At 40.2% G+C, this 13376-nt stretch overlaps 1 protein-coding gene across 1 annotated transcript in view; it reads right to left on the reverse strand.

The window, feature by feature from the left end:
* Positions 1-1848: 1848 nt before the first annotated feature.
* Positions 1849-13376, reverse strand: part of LOC126188791 (inositol 1,4,5-triphosphate receptor associated 1-like) — a 396777-nt gene continuing 385249 nt past the window's right edge. The window contains exon 14 of the mRNA XM_049930405.1: positions 1849-2134. The gene's annotated coding sequence lies outside the window, so the exon portion shown is untranslated. The remainder of the gene's footprint in view (positions 2135-13376) is intronic.

Here is a 13376-nt window from a genome sequence, read left to right on the forward strand (position 1 = left end):
GTAAACTTTTCATATTTTAATGATATTTGTTTCCATCTTTGTTATGCTTTCAACATCTCTTGTTGGCTGGAGAATAGAATGTTGTACTGCTGACAACCTACCACCATCCCATCCTAAACGGAGTGAGGGGAATAAAACAATGATCAAGAAATTTAAATACAAATTCTTCACCCTTTAAATATACTCACATGATTTTCTTTACTATTTCTTTGTTAGCTTTTGGTTCAGTTTAATATATGCAGTTTTCTTTAATGAAAAGATGTAATTCAGTAAATTACCACAGTATCACCATTGTGATTAACATTGGTGTGGTGATAATCAAAATTACTACATTTCATGAAAAAGATACTTACACATCAAGGTTTGTGGTAAAATTATGAAAAATATAAATGGCTTGAATTGCAATACAACATTCTTAAGTCATGCATGGGAGACATCCGTTTTTGCCACTGTACAACAAGAAAGTAAACTAATCACATTATGCCTGTTGAGAACTCAGTAGGGACATTTTAATATCAAGAGAGGACGAAAAGAAACAGCAGTTACTGTTTGGACTGTGATAAAACGCTTATGAAGTGTCAGAATATGATCTGACATTTTTTTACAATAGGGTTTCTTGTGTTGCAGCTTTTTTAAATGTTTGAAGGAAATGAATTTGAAATGATATTAACTTTTGAATATTAAATGTTGTCAGCACACTTGCAGATACAAAATAATAAAAAAATACATAAATGAAAATTATTATTGATGAAAATCTGACAGCTTTCCCATTCTTTTTTGTGAACATTAGTAGTAAATAAAAATACACTGTTTATTAAAGTCATTGTGAAAGTTTTCTTATTTATTTTAATTTTTCAGTAATATATTTGTTGTCAAATAAATGTCTTCAAAATTTTTGTTAACATAGAGTTAATAATTATTGAAGTTTTGGAGTTTCTGTCCAATAGTATATTGGAAGTAACAAACAATTGATCAGTTTTATCATTTTCCCAAAAAAACTGATATGTCAAGAAAAATATACAGGGATGTGAGAAATTCCTGGGTAGGCTCCTATATTGTGAGATGAGGTAATTTTTGGTTGTATTCATATGCATTATGATTAGTAAATGTCTAGGACTTTTTAAACACAAATCTGGGTGAATGAAGTTGCAATTACTATAGTGTGACTACAGAAATATTCCCTAATTTTTGGATTGGTGGAAGTTACTTTACCAGTTAGAATATCGCCTGATTCAAATGGTTTGTTTTATCACCGTGTATCCTGTAACGAATTCCTATAGTTTTTACTTATATTGTACTACTGCATTGAGGGTCGTGTTTCTTGTGATGCAAAAGTGGAACTTGTCCTTTGGCTTTTTTAGCTTCATACAAAATTTCAATAAAATGTCAATTTTACATAAAACTGACTGATGTTAACATTTACATTATACTCTATCACACTGCTAATTGAAAAAAATAACGTAGTTACATATCAACAGGACAACTAGTGCGAGAAAATCTTCCATTGTGAACAGCAAGCAATCATCTGGCTCTATTGGGCATCTCCATTCTCGAAACAGCTGAGTGTCTCTTGACCAGAATATATGTAGCTTTAGAGTGCACGTGGGTTGTTGTTGAGTGCAGATATTAATCCAACTAGTACCTTACAACTAGTTTCAGGTGTTTTCAGTAACATCAGCATTGCAACATCAATACTTCAACATTAGTACTGAAACAGTATCAGTAATTTCATCATTAACTACACAGTGATAAGGATGGTACTGCTGAAAATGTAAAAGGAGAGGTGCTTGTTACGAATTTGTTTCTGGGGAACACCTTAACAATAACTGACAGTTTGCTTATAAGTATTAACACTACATGCAGTGGGAAGCTTCACGTATCACAAGTTTCTGACGGGACATAACTGAACACATTTACATTTGAAGGAACACTAGAGTAATTGTAAGGTAACATTTCCTTTAATTTCACTTTGAAGAAAGAATTAAAAACAGTTATTTTGATACATATAATATTTACACACACAAAATATGCCAAGGGTCTGCAGACTGGTTATTTGTGTTCCACAGACATTGTTGTTCTCTTTCTAATGGTAGCACGATGACCAAAGGTAGGTTCCAGCATTGATGCATCATGTCTGTGGAAAAGAAAATATCAACTCAAAAACGCAGTAAACTTCAGAAAACATGTGGTGTAAAAAGTTGTGGAAAAAAAGTCTGTCCAGAGATAAAATTTTAAAGTTGTCTTGCACTACAAAGTACCACTGCAGTGTCTATGCATTAGGAATGAAGAAGGTGCTTAAGAAAACAAATGTATTAATGCAACACAATAATACTTTGCAACACAAGTCACAAGACTGAAAGCTATACACATAATAAAATAAAATTTTCGAATGTTCTCCTTCAATGGCTTTCAAATTTTGGCACTCATGCATTTGATTAAGTGTGTATTTTTGTTTTGTACACCTACTGGAGCGCCACCTGTTGAAAGTTAATCCAAACATATACACATATATAACAGGGAACCATTGTTAGCAAAAATTTGTTAGTAAATTTTTAGACAATACTCCAATACGAATTCGCATATATATTTGCTAACAACTTTTCCCCATACATATATATGGGGAAACGTTGTTAGCAAAAATTTCGAATAGTTCTTGACTTACTTCCAATTTTTGCATGATACTCTAATAAACATTCAGGCAGACATAGGATATATACTTCTATAATATAAATACGAGCCGCTGATGGTCTCAAAAGTAGCGACAGCAGCTTCAGTTTCTAAGTCACAACATCAGCCCTGAGCGACTTTCGCACCCGATACGGGAGGCAGAAGCACTGTGGGACCAGATCGAGCCCAACATTCGGCAATCGCTTCCCGCGTGGGGTGGCGTGTGATAGGGTAGTGGGACAAAGAGCATAAAGAAGATACGATGTGCAAAGACGTTCCACGACAATTAGCACTTGAAGATGATGGCACGGTGTGTTGTTGAAAGATCACATTTACAGTACCTGGCTGGAAACGTGAGAGCAACACAAACAGCGGATGCACCAGGAAAACTTTAAGTCACTCAATAAATATATCGCCAGCAGAAAGAAGTTGCCTCCAGTCATTTTTAAACTTTATTTGCTACATGTGAGACATTCCCATCTCCTGTGTCTTCACATTCAGGTGCATGGTAGCGAAATTACACACATGTGTTTACTGAAACACATTTTTCGGTACATAAAATAATCTTAAATGGATTCTTAAAGATTAAACATTACTTAATTATTCATTATGTACATCTTAAAATTCTGTACAATATCCAATTACAAGTATCAGTACACCCCCATGTAATGTGGAACTGACCGCTAGATGTCACACGTGTTGGACCCATCTACATATCTGGAGACGAGGAGTAATGTCTTGTCAAGAGAGAAGGGGAAACGGAAGTAGAGTACAGTGGCTTCAAACGTGGATCACCCATCGGATGTCACCTGAGTAACATATCCAAGAGCGACATTTCAACCCTTCTACATCCGTTAAACTCGAGTGTTGCTACTGTGATTGTGAAGTGGAAACATGAAGAAACAATGAAAGCCAAACCAAGACCAGGCATTCCTCGCATACTGACAGATGGGGACTGCCGAGCATTGCATAGTGTGGATGTGAAAATCGCGTAAATTCAGTGAAAGGAATGACTCATGAGTTCCACTTGCTACCAGCAGTCCAAACAGCACAATGACTCTGAGTAAGGCGTTAAAAATAATGGGTTACACAATGGTCTAGCAGCTCTGAATAAGCCACATTTATGCAATCAATGCTAAGCGACACTTGAGGTTGTATAAAGACATTGGATGACTGGAAACGAGTGACCTGGAGTGATGAAACACGCTATACCATGTTGTAATCCAATGGGAAGATTTGCGTTTGGCAAATGCCTTGAGAAAATCACCAGCCATCATATGCGGAGACAATAGTGAAGTACCGGGGGGTGGTGTGACGATATGAGGGAGTTTTTTGAGGTTATAGCATGCTCCTCTTACACTACTGGCCACTGAAATTGTTATACCAAGAAGAAATGCAGATGATAAATGGGTATTCATTGGACAAATACATTATACTACAACATACATGTAATTACATTATCACGCAATTTGGGTGCACAGATCCTGAGAAATCAGTACCCAGAACAATCAGCTCTGGCCGTAATAACGACCTTGATACGCCTGGGCATTGAGCCAAACAGAGCTTGGATGGAATGTACAAGTACAGCTGCCCACGCAGCTTCAACACGATACCACAGTTCATCAAGAGTAGTGACTGGCGTATTGGGACCAGCCAGTTGATTGGCCACCATTGACCGAACGTTTTCAGTTGGTGAGAGATCTGGAGAATGTGCTGGCCAGGGCAGCAGTCGAACATTTACTGTATCCAGATAGGCCCGTACAGGACCTGCAACATGCTGTCGTGCATTATCCTGCTGAAATGTAGGGTTTCACAGGGATCGAAAGAAGGGTAGAGCCACGGGTCGTAACACATCTGAAACGTAACGTCCACTGTTCAAAGTGCCGTCAATGCAAACAAGAGGTGACCGAGACGTGTAACCAATGGCACCCCATACCATCACGCCGGGTGATACGCCAGTATGGCAGTGACGAATACACGCTTCCAATGTGCGTTCACCGCGATGTCGCCAAACACGGATGCGACCATCATGATGCTGTAAACAGAAACTCGATTCATCCGAAAAAAATGACGTTTTGCCATTCGTGCACCCAGGTTTGTCGTTGAGTACACCATCGCAGGTGCTCCTGTCTGTGATGCAGCGTCAAGGGTAACCGCAGCTATGGTCTCTGAGCTGATAGTCCATGCCACTGCAAACGTCGTCGAACTGTTCGTGCAGATGGTTGTTGTCTTGCAAACGCCCCATTTGTTGACTCAGGGATCGAGACGTGGCTACACGATCCATTACAGCCATGGGGATAAGGTGCCTGTCATCTCGACTGCTAGTGATACGAGGCCGTTGGGATCCAGCACCGCGTTCCGTATTACCCTCCTCAACCCAACGATTCGATATTCTGCTAACAGTCATTGGATCTCGACCAACTCGAGCAGCAATGTCGCGATATGATCAACCGCAATCGCGATAGGCTACAATCTGACCTTTATCAAAGTTTGTAACGTGATGGTACGCATTTCACCTCCTTACACGAGGCATCACAACAACGTTTCACCAGGCAACGCCGTTCAACTGCTGTTTGTTTATGAGAAATCGGTTGGAAACTTTTCACATGTCAGCACGTTGTAGGTGTCGCCACCGGCGCCAACCTTGTGTGAATGCTCTGAAAAGCTAATAATTTGCATATCACAGCATCTTTTTCCTGTCGGTTAAATTTCGCGTCTGTAGCACGTCATCTTCGTGGTGTAGCAATTTTAATGGCCAGTAGTGTATTACACTTAACAAAACGATAAGTGGACAAGTATATGGCCACATGTTAAAACATTCTGTACTGCAAACAATGGAGAAACAATTCAAAGATGATGACTGTTTTTATCAACATGACGAAGCACCCCATCATAAAGAAGGATCTGCAAGGCAGATATTTGTGGACACTAACATTTCTGAAATCGACTGCCCTGCCCAGAGTCCTGACCTGAACGCAACAGAACAACTTTGGGATGAGTTAGTATGCTGCTAAATCTACACAGCAAGAAACAACTCGATTTGCCAGCTTTTGGTTTATTAAGGAAATTACAATAAACCTCTAACTGTAACACACTCTTAAAAACCAGAAAACAATAAGGATCCCTTCTGCAGATCAATAAAATAACAACTAATTCCTATAATCATTGATTCTATACCTGTACAACTGTTCCACATCGAAGTCGGCTGTTAGCATCTGGTAGATAGCCTAACATGATGGAAGCAACATATCACAATCATTGCGGAAGAGAGAGTGATCGAAGTGCACACCGATGAACCGGCCGATCTTCTCCACACTGGTTGAGTCAAGAACTACGTGCTGAATAGCTGGGCGCCAGCTTTTCTAGCGCTGGGCAGAAGGACATTTCCAGTACTATTTGCACGCATGTGATCACCAGGAAACAGTTCGTTGATCGTTGCATCCCATTCCTCTGCTGCTGGTTGATGCCCTCTGATGGATGTTGGCCGCACCTATGTGTTTGTTGTCGACTGTGGTACTTGCTTGTAAACACTCCTGCATCTGTCAGAATTTGCAGCGGAGTCGGCAACCCGCATCGAAGATCTGTCTGCGGAGATGCCGCTGCAGTAGGCGTCTATGGTGACTGCAGCTCCAGACCACATCGTGCAACATCACTACCTTCTCTGCTTTCGGATCCTGAGGAGCAATGGGCTGCCATTCCTTCACAGATAATAATACCCGGGAAAGTCATAAGGGGAAGGGTGGACACACCCAGTAGCAGTGACTGCTAATAGGTGGCCGGATACTTTTCATCAGATAGTGTATGTGAGTTTGTTGGACAGGACGTCTTATAAATGAGCTCATGCATACCTTTCTAAACAATAGTTTAGCATGGAAATGGCTGTTAGTATTGGCTGGTGGGTATTATGAGTCTGTTGGTGTTTCTGGTATCTGCCATAAAAAGCAGATGCATGCAGTGTTTGAAATAAATTGCAGATATAATTTCGCCATTTGCTACAACCTTCCCCATGAACCATGGACCGTGCCCTTGGTGGGAAGGCTTGCGTGTCTCAGCGATACAGATGGCTGTACCGTAGGTGCAACCACAACGGAGGGGTATCTGTTGAGAGGCCAGACAAACGTGTGGTTCCTGAAGAGGGGCAGCAGCCTTTTCAGTAGTTGCAGGGGCAACAGTCTGGATGATTGACTGACCTGACTTGCATCATTAACCAAAACGGCCTTGCTGTGCTGGTACTGCGAACGGCTGAAAGCAAGGGGAAACTACGGCCGTAATTTTTCCTGAGTGCGTGCAGCTTTACTGTATGGATAAATGATGATGGCGTCCTCTTGGGTAAAATATTCCGGAGGTAAAATAGTCCCCCATTCGTATCTCCGAGCGGGGACTACTCAAGAGGATGTCGTTATCAGGAAAAAGAAAACTGGCGTTCTACGGATCGGAGTGTGGAATGTCAGATCCCTTAACCGGGCAGTTAGATTAGAAAACTTAAAAAGGGAAATGGATAGGTTAAAGTTAGATATAGTGGGAATTAGTGAAGTTCGGTGGCAGGAGGAACAAGACTTCTGGTCAGGTGAATACAGGGTTATAAACACAAAATCAAATAGGGGTAATGCAGGAGTAGGATTAATAATGAATAAAAAAATAGGAGTGCAGGTAAGCTACTACAAACAGCATAGTGAACGCATTATTGTGGCCAAGATAGACACGAAGCCCACACCTACTACACTAGTACAAGTTTATATGCCAATTAACTCTGCAGATGACGAAGAAATTGAAGAAATGTATGATGAGATAAAAGAAATTATTCAGGTAGTGAAGGGAGACGAAAATTTAATAGTCATGGGTGACTGTAATTCGAGGGTGGGAAAAGGGAGAGAAGGAAACATAGTAGGTGAATATGGATTGGGGCTAAGAAATGAAAGAGGCAGCCACCTGGTAGAGTTTTGCACAGAGCATAACTTAATCATAGCTAACACTTGGTTCAAGAATCATGAAAGAAGGTTGTATACATGGAAGAATCCTGGAGATACTAGAAGGTATCAGATAGATTATATAATGGTAAGACAGAGATTTAGGAACCAGGTTTTAAATTGTAAGACATTTCCAGGGGCAGATGTGGACTCTGACCACAATCTATTGGTTATGTAGATGAAAACTGAAGAAACTGCAAAAAGGTGGGAATTTAAGGAGACGGGACCAGGATAAACAGAGTAAACCAGAGGTTGTACAGAGTTTCAGGGAGAGCATAAGGGAACAATTGACAGGAATGGGGGAAAGAAGTACAGTAGAAGAAGAATGGGTAGCTCTCAGGGATGAAGTAGTGAAGGCAGCAGAGGATCAAGTAGGTAAAAAGACGAGGGCTAGTGGAACTCCTTGGGTAACAGAAGAAATATTGAACTTAATTGACGAAAGGAGAAAATATAAAAATGCAGTAAATGAAGCAGGCAAAAAGGAATATAGACGTCTCAAAAATGAAATCGACAGGAAGTGCAAAATGGCTAAGCAGGGATGGCTAGAGGACAAATGTAAGGATGTAGAGGCTTATCTCACTAGGGGTAGGATAGATATTGCCTACAGGAAAATTAAAGAGACCTTTGGAGATAAGAGAACCACTTGTATGAATATCAAGAGCTCAGATGGAAACCCAGTTCTAAGCAAAGAAGGAAAAGCAGAAAGGTGGAAGGAGTACATAGAGGGTCTATACAAGGGCGATGTACTTGAGGACAATATTTTGGAAATGTAAGAGGATGTAGATGAAGAAGAAATGGGAGATACGATACTGCGAGAAGAGTTTGACAGAGCACTGAAAGACCTGAGTCGAAACAAGGCCCCGGGAGTAGACAACATTCCATTAGAACAACTTATGGTCTTGGGAGAGCCAGTCCTGACAAAACTCTACCACCTGGTGAGCAAGATGTATGAGACAGGTGAAATACCCTCAGACTTCAAGAAGAATATAATAATTCCAATCCCAAAGAAAGCAGGTGTTGACAGATGTGAAAATTACCGAACTATCAGTTTAATAAGTCACAGCTGCAGAATACTAACGCGAATTCTTTACAGACGAATGGAAAAACTAGTAGAAGCCGACCTCGGGGAAAATCAGTTTGGATTCCGTAGAAATATTGGAACACGTGAGGCAATACTGATCTTACGACTTATCTTAGAAGAAAGATTAAGGAAAGGCAAACGTACGTTTCTAGCATTTGTAGACTTAGAGAAAGCTTTTGACAATGTTGACTGGAATACTCTCTTTCAAATGCTGAAGGTGGCAGGGGTAAAATACAGGGAGCGAAAGGCTATTTACAATTTGTACAGAAACCAGATGGCAGTTATAAGAGGCGAGGGGCATGAAAGGGAAGCTGTGGTTGGGAAGGGAGTGAGACAGGGTTGTAGCCTCTCCCCGATGTTATTCAATCTGTATTTTGAGGAAGCAGTAAAGGAAACGAAAGAAAAATTTGGAGTAGGAATTAAAATCGGTGGAGAAGAAATAAAAATTTTGAGGTTTGCCGATGACATTGCAATTTTGTCAGATACTGCAAAGGACGTGAAAGAGCAGTTGAACGGAATGGACAGTGACTTGAAAGGAGGGTATAAGATGAACATCAACAAATGCAAAACGAGGATAATGGAATGTAGTCGAATTAAATCAGGTGATGCCGAGGGTATTAGGTTAGGAAATGAGACTCTTAAAGTAGTAGATGAGTTTTGCTATTTGGGGAGCAAAATAACTGATGATGGTCGGAGAGGATGTGAAATGTAGACTGCCAATGGCAAGGAAAGCGTTTCTGAAGAAGAGAAATTGTTAACATCGAGCATAGATTTAAGTGTCAGGAAATATTTTCTGTGTGTACCTGTATCGAATGTAGCCATCTATGGGAGTGAAACGTGGACGATAAATAGTTTAGACAAGAAGAGAATAGAAGCTATCGAAATGTGGTGCTACAGAAGAAAGCTGAAGATTAGATGGGTAGATCACATAACTAATGATGAAGTATTGAATAGAATTGGGAAGAAGAGGAGTATGTGGCACAACTTGACAAAAAGAAGGACCCAGTTAGTAGGACATATTCTGAGGCATCAAGGGATCACCAATTTAGTACTGGAGGGCAGCGTGGAGGGTAAAAATCGTAGAGGGAGACCAAGAGATGAATACACTGATTCAGAAGGATGTGGGTTGCAGTAAGTATTGGGAGATGAAGAAGCTTGCACAGGATAGGGTAGCATGGAGAGCTGCATCAAACCAGTCTCAGGACTGAAGACCACAACAAACAGAGTGATATAGCTGTTGAGTTTGTGGGATAAGTAAATTTTATTTGTTTCTGGGATTCGAATGGTGTAACTTTCAGTGTAGATTTATACTTTTCGAGATAGGAAGTAATATTATCATACTAGGATGAATAATGAAGTAGCATAATGTTGACTGTACAGTAATAATGAAAATAAGCTCACTCATGGCCGTTTCTGTTTCCATCATGTTTAATGTGCAGTGTCAGTCGGGCAGTACAGAATATACCAAAGTTGGGTGGAATAGGCCATATAGGTAATTTTTTGTTTTTTTGTTTTTAAGGCACAGTATTAAGGTTGAAGAAGATGCTTGACAGTGAGGGCTGAGGAGATTGGTTTGAGACTACAATGAAGCAAGTTGTTTCAAGTGTTTTGGAAGGTGAAATGACTGAAACGGCTGCTGCCAATAGTGGTAATGTTCCAACAACTACAATGCAAAGGGAATTAAAATCATCATAGCGAATCAGCAGACATCTATGACACCTCAAGATAGGGTTCTTAAAACTGATATTGAAGAAAGTTAGAAATCAAAGATTAAAGCACTGTTTTAGAGGCCAGGTTAAAGCCGCTAGCTAGAACTGAATGTCAAAAGTTGGCTCACAATTTGGCGGAAAATTTAAACATCCCTTAAGAATTTAACATCGAAAAGAAATTGGCAGTAAAAATTTCTATCAAAACTTAATGAAGAACCATCCAGAACTGTCTTACAGAAAACTTTACTCCACAAGTTTAATGCATTGTATCAGGTTCGATGAAACACAAGCTGAGAGGTTTTTCAATCAGCTGCTTTTTTTAGTATCTTGTATTTTTGATACACAAACAGATTAATTTGTCTGTGATGCACAAAAATGTCCTTTTTGTTTAAAGACCTATGTTTTGTTGTATGGGCCATACTACCCACACTGTTCTTAAAACCTTGAATTGTATGTCTTACAAAATCTTTTCCCTCTGTGTGTCAGTTTCATGAGAAATATTTTTCTCACCATGTACACAAAAAAAAAATAGTTCAAGTGAAGGTTTTACGTTGTTCGAAGCAGTAACAGAAGTTTCATACCAATTTTGGCTTATGTGGCCCTGCTGTTTGCCTATAATTAGAATACATTTTAACACATGCAAATGAGTCAAAGAACAAACCGTATACATAGCTATCTCAGCAACAAGGACATGCTATATACAAGCAGGAGCATTTTGAATGCTGGTAAAATCTGCTCTTAAAGTTTCATTTAATTCTCACCACATAAGATGACTTGCTGTTCCTGCAGCTAAGTTTGTAAATACCGCTGCCCTCCATCACGGTGAGAGTATTCATCAACATTGATGAATAAACGCATTTTTCTGAATCCCATTGCAATTTTCTGCACAATTGCTTCTAAAGGTATAAACATATCTATGTATTGCTTACAGTGTTTAGTGCAGATTTAATTTCTGAATGCAATCTCAGTCTTAATGGACAATTCGACTGTGAACGGTCCGAACCCGGTAGCTGAGGGGTCAGCACGACAGAGTGTCAATCCTATGGGCTCCGGTTCGATTCCCGGCTGGGTCGGAGATTTTCCCCACTCAGGGACTGGGTGTTGTGTTGTCCTCATCATTATCATCTCATCCCCATCGACGTGCAAGTCACCGAAGTGGCGTCAAATCAAAAAACTTGCACCCGCCGAAGAGTCTACCCGACGGCAGGCCCTAGTCACACGATGACTGTAAACTTTGTCGGTAGCTCCTGGTTCCTGACAGAGCTTTGAGAGTCTGTTTCATACAGGCGTGCTTTGTTTTAATGTGGTGAAGAGTGTGTCTTATCCTTGCTTCTGGCAACACCATTCCACTGAAGATGTAAGTCAGTTCCTGGGCAGATGTGTCACACAGTGTAAGACAGATTCTACAGAATATTACACAACTTCTCATTCAGTCTTCCTCTGTTTGTAAGCCCAGCACACACCTTTGAGCTATTCTGATCTTCCCTTTCGGTGGATTCGTTCTTTGACCATCTTGCAACCATGCTAGGATGCACTGGTCATAAACTGTTTTAATGATAATCACTTGCGCCCCCAATCTGAAGCCCACTGAAGCTTGCCATCCCAGTTTGACGTAACGCAACATTTGAGGTCGTACATCGCCTCCCATGTTAACAAGCTGGCCATAATGGATGTAACAACATTTTCTCACAGGGCTGTTGCTACTTTTAAATTATGTCCAAAAGATGAGTTACAGCAAGAAATGGTTGCTTTTACTCCTCTGTGCAGGCTGTTGTCTGGACCTGTCATTGTGAGCCCTATGGGAGCATTACGCAGGCGGATGCATTGTACTGATAGATTCATCACTTTAAAATGATCCTTAAAACTTACTAAATATATTTTCCAGGCTTTGTTTGTGTCGATCCTGAAGTGTTTGCCAGTTCAGTTCTTTCAACATCGCAATGACACTCTCCCGCAAGTCAAACAAATTTGTGAACGTTCGTGCTGTCCTTCTCTGTACACATTCAATATCCCCTGTTAGTCCCATCTGGTACGCGTTCCCTTACCATTGAGCAGTATCCTAGGATGGGCCACATGCTAGTTCTGTAAGCAGCCTTATTTGTATTGTATTTCCCTGGTATCCTACCAATCAAGCCTGCCGCCTGCTTTACCCATGACTGAGTTTACATGATCCTTCCATTTCATATCCTTACAAAGTGTTACACCCAAGTATTTGTCTGAGTTGAATGGTTCCCACTAAGACTCATTGATGTGTAATGATAGGATACTACTTTCATCCATTTTGTGAAGAGTAAAATTTTACATTTCTCAACATTTAAAGCAAGTTGCCCATCTTTACACCACTTTGAATCCTACCAACGTTAGACTGAATATTTACGCAGCTCTTTCCAGGCAGTACTTCATTACAGGTAGCTGTATCATCTGCAGAAAGCCTGAGGTTAATATTAATATTGTCTCCAAGGTCATTCATATAAAACATGGGCAGTAAGAGTCCCAAAACACTTCCCTGTGGAACTCCTGAAGTAACCTTTACATCTCTGAAAGACTCTCCATCCAAAGTAACATGCTTCGTCCTCTCTACCAAGAAATCCTCAGTCCAGTCACAAATTTCGTCTAATACAACATACGACCGTACTTTGGATGATAATTGGGTGTGTGGGTGGTACTGTGTCAAATGCTTTTCAGAAGTCAGTAAAGATTGGATTGCCTGACTACCTTGGCCAATGACTTTGTGTGACAAAACTATAGAGTCTACACAAAACATGCTTGATTTCCAAATGTGTGGGCAGAGAAAGTTACAAATGTGGAGTCACTGCTGGTTATGAACAAAGATTTAGAAATTCTCAATACCATCAAGAGAAAAAAAACTGAAATACTTTGGTCATATAATGTGCAATAACAAATACAACCTGATGCAACTAACACTTCAAAAAAAGATTAATGGCTGACTTG

The sequence above is a fragment of the Schistocerca cancellata genome, chromosome 5 (genome assembly GCF_023864275.1).
Source record: "Schistocerca cancellata isolate TAMUIC-IGC-003103 chromosome 5, iqSchCanc2.1, whole genome shotgun sequence".
NCBI lineage: Eukaryota > Metazoa > Arthropoda > Insecta > Orthoptera > Acrididae > Schistocerca > Schistocerca cancellata.